Source organism: Lolium rigidum, chromosome 1 (genome assembly GCF_022539505.1).
Source record: "Lolium rigidum isolate FL_2022 chromosome 1, APGP_CSIRO_Lrig_0.1, whole genome shotgun sequence".
In the NCBI taxonomy this organism is placed as follows: Eukaryota; Viridiplantae; Streptophyta; class Magnoliopsida; order Poales; family Poaceae; genus Lolium; species Lolium rigidum.
The window spans coordinates 8,675,793-8,687,578 of record NC_061508.1 but is presented as its reverse complement, the minus strand read 5'-3'; positions in this window follow the sequence as shown (position 1 = coordinate 8,687,578).

Sequence of the window (11,786 nt, the reverse complement as noted above, 5' to 3'; positions counted from 1 at the left end):
GGATGACATGCGGGTCCCGGTTAGCGGCGGCGGTATCACCGTTTGAGAGGCGGCGGGGGATCGAAAGAAAAAGGCAAGTGACCAAATTTGAGGTGCCAAAAAAAACTCCAAGAAAAGAAAGTTGATTGCACATAGAGGATGACATGCGGGTCCCATTTAGCGACAGCGGTCTCAACGTTTCCAAGGCGGCAAGGGATCAAAAGAAAAAGGAAGTAGCCAGAAATCGGGGGTCAAAAAAATCCAAGAATAGAAAGAATTTTGGTTCATAGAGGATGACATGCGGGACCCATGATCCTGCATCGTAAACGGCTCGATCGGAGAACGTTGAACGAGATGGCGCGATCTAGAAAAAAAACAATGCCGAGAGAGGCTGCCATCTGGGCCCTACATCCCTCGGCGGTGCGGATTTGCATTGACTCGGCCGGCGAACCCGAGATTTCGAGATGCACCACGTCCCGGGCCACCATACGCCACGTTTTGGCCGCTTTCGTCGGGCTAGGTGGCCTCAAAAACGAGAAAAAAAAAAGTTTTGACATGCACCACGGAGGGACCAAAATCGTCGGCCATGGTACACCAGCAACCACGGCGCGACTTCAACTTCGTCGGCCATGGCAACTTTTCTTGTAGTGGATGTTATTAAAGTACTCTATTCCTCCTCCACGTGTGTAAAGGTGACAGTGTGTGCACCGTGTGAGTACTTGGCGTAGGCTATGATTGTGATCTCTTGTAGATTATGAAGTTAACTATTGCTATGATGGTATTGATGTGATTTATTCCTCCTACATAAGCGTGAAGGTGACAGTGTGCATGCTATGTTAGTTCTTGGTGTAATTGTGTTGATCTATCTTGCACTCTAAGGTTACTTAAACATGAATATCGAATACTTGTGGAGCTTGTTAACTCCGGCATTGAGGGTTCGTGTAATCCTACACGAGTTAGTGGTGTCCATCATCCAACAAAAGAGTGTAGAGTATGCATTTATCTATTACGTTATGTGATCAATGTTGAGAGTGTTCACTAGTGAAAGTCTAATCCCTAGGCCTTGTTCCTAAATGCGCTATCGTTGCTTGTTACTATTTCTACTGCGTTACTACTTGCTTAGTTACTACTGCTTGTTTACTTCCGGCAATATTACTACCATCAAGCTGCACGCCGACAAGCACTTTTACGGCGCCATACTACTTGCTCATATTCATTCATACCACTTGTATTTCACTATCTCTTCGCCGAACTAGTGCACCTATTAGGTGTGTTGGGGACACAAGAGACTTCTTGCTTTGTGGTTGCGGGGTTGCATGAGAGGGATATCTTTGACCTCTTCCTCCCTGAGTTCGATAAACCTTGGGTAATCCACTTAAGGGAAACTTACTTCGTTGTTCTACAAACCTCTCGCTCTTGGAGGCCCAACACTTGTCTACAAGAATAGAAGCACCCGTAGACATCAAGCACTTTTACGGCGCCGTTGCCGGGGAGGGAAGGTAAGCGGCACTCACACATTGGCAAGCCCGGCAACTAAGCACTTTTCCTCCCTCGTCAACTACGCGCCAAGCACTTTTCCGGCGCCGTTGCCGGGAGGAAAGGTAAAAGGCACTCATACTCCGGTTCCGGGTAACGATACTTTTACGGCGCCATTGTGTGTGTGCTCGAAGCTATTTCCTTTAGACTACTGCAATTGCGACATTTGGTTTCTTGTTTACACTAGTGAGGCATAATGGACAACAATGACCTTTTTATTCTATTTCCTGATTTAAGACATGGATGGTTTGATGCAAAAATTAAAAAACCCATGGAACATATTAATATGAATGCTTTGAACACTATTGTTGCTAATGCTATGGAAAATTCTAAGCTTGGGGAAGCTGGCTTTGATGAGCATGATATTTTTAGTCCCCCAAGCATTGAGGAGAAAATTTACTTTGATGATACTTTGCATCCCATTTATGATGATTATAATGATAGTAGTCTTTTGTTACCACCTGTTATGGAGGATAAATTTGATTATGATTACAATATACCTCCTATATTTGATAGCTACTTTGTTGAATTTGCTCCCACTACAATTAATAAGAATGACTATGCTTATGTTGGGAGTAGTAATTATTTTATGCATGAGACTCATGATAAGAATGCTTTATGTGATAGTTATATTGTTGAGTTTGCTCATGTTGCTACTGAAAGTTATTATGAGAGAGGAAAATATGGTTGTAGAAATTTTCATGTTACTAAAACACCTCTCTATGTGCTGAAATTTTTGAAGCTACACTTGTTTTATCTTCCTATGCTTGTTACTTTGCTCTTCATGAACTTGTTTATTTACAATATTCCTATGCATAGGAAGCATGTTAGGCTTAAATGTGTTTTGAATTTGCTTCTTGATGCTCTCTTTTGCTTCAAATACTATTTGTTGCGAGTGCATCATTAAAATTGCTGAGCCCATCTTAATGGCTATAAAGAAAGAACTTCTTGGGAGATAACCCATGTGTTATTTTGCTACAGTACTTTGTTTTATATTTGTGTCTTGGAAGTTGTTTACTACTGTAGCAACCTCTCCTTATCTTAGTTTTGTGATTTGTTGTGCCAAGTAAAGTTTCTATGTCAAAGTTGATGTTATATTTGGGATCGCTGCGCAGAAACAGCATTGCTGTCTGTCACGAATCTGGGCACAGGCCTCTGTAGAAAATTCGAAAAAATCTGCCAATTTATGAGCGTGATCCTCAGATATGTACGCAACTTTCATTAGTTTTGAGTTTTTCCATTTGAGCAAGTCTGGTGCCATCTTTAAATTCGTCTTTACGGACTGTTCTGTTTTTGACAGATTCTGCCTTTTATTTCGTATTGCCTCTTTTGCTATGTTGGATTCATTTCTTTGATCCATTAATGTCCAGTAGCTTTATGCAATGTCCAGAAGTGTAAAGAATGTTTGTGTCACCTCTGAATGTGTGAATTATTAATTGTGCACTAACCCTCTAATGAGTTTGCTTGAAGTTTGGTGTGAAGGAAGTTTTCAAGGGTCAAGAGAGGAGTATGATATACTATGATCAAGAGGAGTGAAAGCTCTAAGCTTGGGGATGCCCCGGTGGTTCATCCCTGCATATTTCAAGAAGACCCAAGCATCTAAGCTTGGGGATGCCCAAGGCATCCCCTTCTTCATCGACAAAGTATCAGGTTCCTTCTCTTGAAACTATATTTTTATTCGGTCACATCTTATGTACTTTACTTGGAGCGTCTGTATGTTTTTGTTTTTGTTTGAATAAATGATTGTTTGGGAGAGAGACACGCTCCGCTGGTTCGTATGAACACATGTGTTCTTAGCTTTTAATTTTCATGGCGAAGGTTGAAACTGCTTCGTTTAATTGTTATATGGTTGGAAACGGGAAATGCTACATGTAGTAATTGGTATAATGTCTTGAATAATGTGATACTTGGCAATTGTTGTGCTCATATAGATCTTGTTTAAGCTCTTGCATCATGTACCTTGTACCCATTAATGAATAATTACATAGAGCTTGTTAAAATTTGGTTTGCATGATTGGTCTCTCTAAGTCTAGATATTTTACGGTTGAGGTGTTTGAACAACAAGGAGACGATGTAAAGTCTTATAATGCTTACAATATGTTTATATGTGAGTCTTGCTGCACCATTTTATACTTGAGTTTGCTTCAAATAACCTTGCTAGCCTAAACCTTGTATAGAGAGGGAATACTTCTCATGCATCCAAATACTTGAGCCAATATTCATGCCATTTGTGTCCACCATACCTACCTACTACATGGTATTTCTCCGCCATTCCAAAGTAAATTGCTTGAGTGCTACCTTTAAACAAATTCAAAAGTTATTACCTCTTATTTGTGTCAATGTTTTATAGCTCATGATGAAGTATGTGGTGTTTATCTTTCAATCTTGTTGGGCAACTTTCACCAATGGACTAGTGGCTTCATCCGCTTATCCAATAATTTGCAAAAAGAGTCGGCAATGGGATTCCCAGTCCCAAATTAATTAACAAAAATAGACACTCCTCCATGGTATGTGATTGTTGGACGGCACCCGAAGGATTCGGTTAGCCATGGCTTGAGAAAGCAAAGGTGGGGAGGAGTGTCATCATAATAAAACTAAAATAAAAAGGCACTCCTTCATGGTATGAGATTGTTGGCGGGCACCAGAGGATTCGGTTAGCCATGGTTTGTGAAAGAAAGGTTGGAAGGAGTGCCACCCAAAAATAAAATAAAATGGGAGCCGCTCTTTGAAGGTTTGTACGGCCAGGGGTTAGAGTGCCCACTACCATTCGTTGACAACAACAAACACCTCTCAAAACTTTACGTTTATGCTCTCTATATGTTTTCAAAATCAAAGCTCTAGCACAAATATAGCAATCGATGCTTTCCTCTTTGAAGGGCCATTCTTTTACTTTTATTGTTGAGTCAGTTTACCTATCTCCCTCCACCTTAAGAAGCAAACACTTGTGTGAACTGTGCATTGATTCCTACATACTTGCATATTGCACTTGTTATATTACTTTGCATTGACAATATCCATGAGATATACATGTTATAAGTTGAAAGCAACCGCTGAAACTTAATCTTCCTTTGTGTTGCTTCAACACCTTTACTTTGATTTATTGCTTTATGAGTTAACTCTTATGCAAGACTTATTGATGCTTGTCTTGAAAGTATTATTCATGAAAAGTCTTTGTTATATGATTCATTTGTTTACTCATGTCATTACCATTGTTTTGATCGCTGCATTCATTACATATGTTTACAAATAGTATGATCAAGGTTATGATGGCATGTCACTTAAGAAATTATCTGTGTTATCGTTTTACCTGCTCGGGACGAGCAGAACTAAGCTTGGGGATGCTGATACGTCTCCAACGTATCGATAATTTCTTATGTTCCATGCTACTTTATTGATGATATCTACATGTTTTATGCACATTATATGTCGTATTTACGCATTTTCTGGAACTAACCTATTAACAAGATGCCGAAGTGCCGGTTCTTGTTTTCTCGCTGTTTTTGGTTTCAGAAATCCTAGTAACGAAATATTCTCGGAATTGGACGAAATCAACGCCCGAGGTTCCTATTTTGCCCGGAAGCATCCGGAACACCCGAGAGCGCCGGAGGGGGCCTCGTGGGCCCCAGATGATAGGGTGGCGCGGCCGGGGCCCGGGCCGCGCCCCTATGGTGTCGGCGCCCCTTCGACCCTCCGAGGCTGCCCTTCCGCCTATATAAAGCCCACCGCATCGAAAACCCTTACGAGAGGAAGCCACGGTACGCGAAACCTTCCGGAGCCGCCGCCATCGCGAAGCCAAGATGCGGGGGACGGGAGTCTCTATTCCGGCACCCTGCCGGAGCGGGGAAGTGCCCCGGAAGGCTTCTCCATCGACACCGCTGCCATCTCCACCGCCATCTTCATCACCGTTGCTGCTCCCATGAGGAGGGAGTAGTTCTCCATCGAGGCTCGGGGCTGTACCGGTAGCTATGTGGTTAATCTCTCTCCTATGTACTTCAATACAATGATCTCATGAGCTGCCTTACATGATTGAGATTCATATGAGTTTTGTATCACTATTCATCTATGTGCTACTCTAGTGATGTTATTAAAGTACTCTATTCCTCCTCCACGTGTGTAAAGGTGACGGTGTGTGCACCGTGTGAGTACTTGGCGTAGGCTATGATTGTGATCTCTTGTAGATTATGAAGTTAACTATTGCTATGATGGTATTGATGTGATTTATTCCTCCTACATAAGCGTGAAGGTGACAGTGTGCATGCTATGTTAGTTCTTGGTCTAATTGTGTTGATCTATCTTGCACTCTAAGGTTACTTAAACATGAATATCGAATACTTGTGGAGCTTGTTAACTCCGGCATTGAGGGTTCGTGTAATCCTACACGATTAGTGGTGTCCATCATCCAACAAAAGAGTGTAGAGTATGCATTTATCTATTCTGTTATGTGATCAATGTTGAGAGTGTTCACTAGTGAAAGTCTAATCCCTAGGCCTTGTTCCTAAATATCGCTATCGTTGCTTGTTATTGTTTCTTTGCGTTACTATCTGCTGAGTTACTACTGCTTGTTTACTTCCAGCAATATTACTACCATCAAGCGCACGCCGGCAAGCACTTTTCGGGCGCCATACTACTTGCTCATATTCATTCATACCACTTGTATTTCACTATCTCTTCGCCGAACTAGTGCACCTATTAGGTGTGTTGGGGACACAAGAGACTTCTTGGTTTGTGGTTGCGGGGTTGCATGAGAGGGATATCTTTGACCTCTTCCTCCCTGAGTTCGATAAACCTTGGGTAATCCACTTAAGGGAAACTTGCTGCTGTTCTACAAACCTCTGCTCTTGGAGGCCCAACACTGTCTACAAGAATAGAAGCACCCGTAGACATCAAGTCCCTAGTAAGCCTCTTGTATAACTAGCTTGTTGATTAATAGATGATCATGGTGTCGTGATCATGAACATTGGATGTTATTAATAACAAGGTTATGTCATTAGTTGAATGATATAATCGACACACACCCAAATGAGTGTAGCATAAGATTAAGTCATTAAGTTCATTTGCTATAAGCTTTCAATACATAGTTGTCTTAATCCTTCGACCATGAGATCATGTAAATCACTTACACCGAAAGGGTACTTTGATTACATCAAACGTCATTGCGTAAATGGGTGACAATAAAGGTGGGATTAAGTATTTGGAAAGTGTGAGTTGAGGCATATGGATCAACAGTGGGATTTGTCCATCCTGATGACGGATAGATATACTTTGGGCCCTCTCGGTGGAATGTCATCTAATTAGCTTGCAAGCATATGAATAGTTCATAAGAGATCACATACCACGGTACGAGTAAAGAGTACTTGTCGGTAACGAGGTTGAACAAGGTATGGAGATACCGATGATCAAACCTCGGACAAGTAAAATATCGCGAGACAAAGGGAATTGGCATCGTATGTAAATGGTTCAATCGATCACTAAGTCATCGTTGAATATGTGGGAGCCATTATGGATCTCCGGATCCCGCTATTGGTTATTGCTCGGAGAGGAGTCTCGACCATGTACGCATAGTTCGCGAACCGTAGGGTGACGCGCTTAAGGTTCGTTGTCGCATAAGTAGATTTGAATATGGTATGGAGACGAAGTTTGTTCGGAGTCTCGGATGTGATCCGAGGATGTCACGAGGAGGTCGGAAGAGTCCGGAGAATAAGATTCATATAAGGGAAGTTGATTTCGGGTTTTCGGAAATGTTCGGGATTGTTCCGGTGTTGACTGGAAGGTTCTAGAAGGTTCCGAAGGTTCCACCATGGGGCCCACGACCCGGGAGGCCCACCGTGGGCCGAGGGATGCTCCCTGGCCTAATGCGCCGGGGGCACTTGGCCCCCAAGGCCCGGGCCGGCCATACCCCCTAGGGTTTCTCGGGGGATCAACTTGGGGAGGGGAAAGCCCCTCTCCCCCTTGGCCGCCGCCGCCCCCCCAACCCTAGATAGGAAGGGGGCCACCTTGGCCGGCCAGCCCCCTATATAAAGAGGGGAGGGGGTGGCCGGCCACACGATCCCCCATTGCCTCCTCCTCCGGCCGCCTCTCCCTCCACCATACGCCGTCCGGGCTTAGGCGAAGCCTGCCGGTTTTCTTCCTCCACCACCACCACCACGCCGTCGTGCTGCTGGACGTTGGAGGAGATCTACCACACCTCCGCTGCCCACCGGAACGGGAGAGGAAGGAGCTTCATCGACACCGTACGCGCGACCGAGTACGGAAGTGCCGCCGGATTGCGGCACCGGGGACGATCGTCTACACCAACAACGAGATTAATCTCGTAGGCTTTGGAATCTTCGAGGGTTAGTCTCATATCCTTCTCGTTGCTTAGATCTAGTAGATTGGATCTTGGGTGTTCCATAGATTAGATCTGTTGGTTTTATTCGCTTTGCGGTAGGAAATTTTTTGTTTTCTATGCAACGAACCCCATCAGATATGGTGGACACAAATGGCATGGGTTTTGGCTCAAGGTGTTTGGATGCACGAGAAGCATTTCCTCTCAGTACAAGGTTTGGGCTAGCAAGGTTGTTTGAAGCAAACACAAGTATGAACAGGTACAGCAAAACTCACACAAGAACATATTGCAAGCATTATAAGGCTCTACACTATCTTCCTTGTTGTTCAAACACTTTACCCGAAAATATCTAGACTTAGAGAGACCAATCATGCAAACCAAATTAAACAAGCTCTACGGTAGTTCTTCATTAATAGATTAAACTACATGATGCAAGAGCTTAAACATGATCTAAGAGAGCTCAAACAATTGTCAAGTTACCAAACCATATGCAGCATTTTCTGATTCCAACCAAATAGCAATTTAACGAAGCAATTTAGCCTTCGCCATGAACATTAAAGCACAATTAAGAACACAAGTGTTCCATATAAAAAAGCGGAGCGTAATATCTCTAATATAAGGATGGCGGGATCCAACTTTATTCAAACAAAACAAAAATAAAAACAAACCGACGCTCCAAGTAAAGAACATAAGATGTGATGGAATAAAAATATAGTTTCACTAGAAGTGACCTGATAATGTTGTCGATGAAGAAGGGGATGCCTTGGGCATCCCCAAGCTTAGATGCTTGAGTCTTCTTAAAATATGCGGGGATGAACCACCGGGGCATCCCCAAGCTTAGACCTTTCACTCTTCTTGATCATAGTATATCATCCTCTTCTCTTGACCCTTGAAAACTTCCTTCACACAAACTTCAAGCAAACTCATTAGAGGGTTAGTGCATAATCAAAATTCACATATTCAGAGGTGACACAATCATTCTTAACACTTCTGGATATTGCACAAAGCTTCTGAAAGTTAATGGAACAAAGAAACTCATTCAACATAGCAAAAGCGGCAATGCGAAATAAAAGACAGAATCTGTCAAAAACAGAACAGTCCGTAAAGATGAATCTGGCAGGGGAACTTAACTTGCTCAAACGGAAAAACTCAAAACTAATGAAAGTTGCGTAAATATCTGAGGATCACGCTCGTAAATTTGCAGATTTTTTCGATTTTTTTACAGAGACTTCTGCGAGAATTCGTGACAGACAGCAATGCTGTTTCTGCGCAGCGATCCAAATCTATCATCAACTTTAACATAGAAACTTTACTTGGCACAAAAACATGATAAGGAGAGGTTGCTACAGTAGTAAACAACTTCCAAAACTCAACAATACAGTAAATAAAATAAAACATGGGTTATCTCCCAAGAAGTGCTTTTCTTTAACGCCTTTCAGTTAGGCGCAAAAAGTGCAAATCAAGTAACATCAAGAGAAGAAGCATCAACATCATAGTTTGTTCTAATAATAGAATCAAAAGGCAACTTCATTCTCTTTCTAGGGAAGTGTTCCATACCTTTCTTGAGAGGAAATTGATATTTAATATTACCTTCCTTCATATCAATAACAGCACTCAACGGTTCGAAGAAAAGGTCTTCCCAACACAATAGGACAAGATGCATTGCATTCGATATCCAAGACAACAAAATCAACGGGGACAAGGTTATTGTTAACCGTAATGCACACATTATCAATCCTCCCCAAAGGTTTCTTTTTAACATTATCGGCAAGATTAACATCCAAATAACAATTCTTCAATGGTGGCAAGTCAAGCATATCATAAATCTTTTTAGGCATAACGAAATACTTGCACCAAGATCACATAAAGCATTACACTCAAAGTCATTGAATTTCATTTTAATGATGGGCTCCCAACCATCTTCTAACTTCCTAGGAATAGAAGCTTCAAGTTTTAATTTCTCTTCCCTAGCTTTAATGAGAGCATTTGTAATATGTTTTGTAAAGGCTAAATTTATAGCACTAGCATTGGGACTTCTAGCAAGTTTTTGTAAGAACTTTATAACTTTGGTAATATGACAATCATCAAAATCTAAACCATTATGTTCTACAGCAGTGGAATCATTGTCACCAATATTTTGAATTTTTTTAGCAGTTTTATCACAAACAGCAGTTTCAGCAGTTTCAGGCAATTTTGTACGCTTTGCACTAGGAGTAGAAACATTGCCAACACCAATTATTTTACCATTGATAGTAGGAGGTGCAGCAACATATGAAGAATCAACATTACTAGTGGTGGTAATAGTCCATACTTTAGCTACATTATCTTCTTTAGCAAGTTTTTCTTTTTCTTCTCTATCCCACCTAGCATGCAATTCAGCCAACATTCTAATATTATCATTAATTCGAACTTGGATGGCATTTGTTTTATCAAACCTAGCATCTTTAACTTCCTCAGGCATAACTTTCAATTTTAAAAGATCAACATCAAGAGCAAGACTATCAACCTTAGAAGCAAGAATATCAATTTTACCAAGCTTTTCTTCAACAGTTTTATTGAAAGCAGTTTGTGTACTAATAAATTCTTTAAGCATCACTTCAAGACCAGAGGGTACACTCTTGTTATTATTGTAAGAATTACCATAAGAATTACCATAACCATTACCATTATTAGAGGGATATGGCCTATAGTTGTTGTTACCATAATTATTCCTATAAGCATTGTTGTTGAAGTTATTACTCTTAATGAAATTCACATCAACATTTTCTTCTTGAGCAACCAATGAAGCTAAAGGAACATTATTAGGATCAATATGAGATCTACCATTTGCAAGCATAGACATAATAGCATCAATCTTATCACCCAAAGAAGAGGTTTCTTCAACAGAATTTACCTTCTTACCTTGAGGAGTTCTTTCGAGTGTGCCATTCAGAGTAATTGATCATCATATCATCAAGTAGTTTAGTTGCGGCGCCCAGGGTGATGGACATAAAAGTACCTCCAGTAGCTGAATCCAATAGGTTCCTCGAGGAAAAATTCAATCCTGCATAAAAGGTTTGGATGATCATCCAAGTAGTCAGTCCATGGGTTGGGCAATTCTTTACCAAAGATTTCATTCTCTCCCATGCTTGAGCAACATGTTCATTATCAAATTGTTTAAAATTTATTATGCTACTTCTCAAAGATATAATCTTAGCAGGAGGATAATATTTACTAATAAAAGCATCTTTACATTTAGTCCATGAATCAATACTATTCTTAGGTAAAGATAGCAACCAATCTTTAGCTCTTCCTCTTAATGAGAAAGGAAACAATTTCAGTTTTATAATATCACCATGTATATCCTTATACTTTTGCATTTCACAAAGTTCAACAAAATTATTAAGATGGGCAGCAGCGACATCGGTACTAACACCGGAAAATTGCTCTCTCATAACAAGATTCGAGTAAAGCAGGTTTAATTTCATAGAATTCTGCTGTTGTAGCAGGTGGAGCAATAGGAGTACATATAAAATCATTATTATTTGTGCTAGTGAAATCACACAACTTAGTATTTTCAGGAGTACCCATTATAACAGTAATAAAGTAAACTAGGCAAATAGAATAAAGACAAGTAACTAATTTTTTGTGTTTTTGATATAGAGCTAGTAAATAAGACAGTAAGTAAAGTAACTAATTTTTTTGTGTTTTTAGTATGAAGCAAACAAGACAGTAAATAAAATAAAGTAAAGCAAGACAAAAACAAAGTAAAGAGATTGGAAGTGGAGACTCCCCTTGCAGCGTGTCTTGATTTCCCCGGCAACGGCGCCAGAAAAATTGCCTTGATGCGCGTAGATGTACACGTCCGTTGGGAACCCCAAGAGGAAGGTATGATGCGCACAGCGGCAAGTTTTCCCTCAGAAAGAAACCAAGGTTATCGAACCAGTAGGAGCCAAGAAGCACGTGA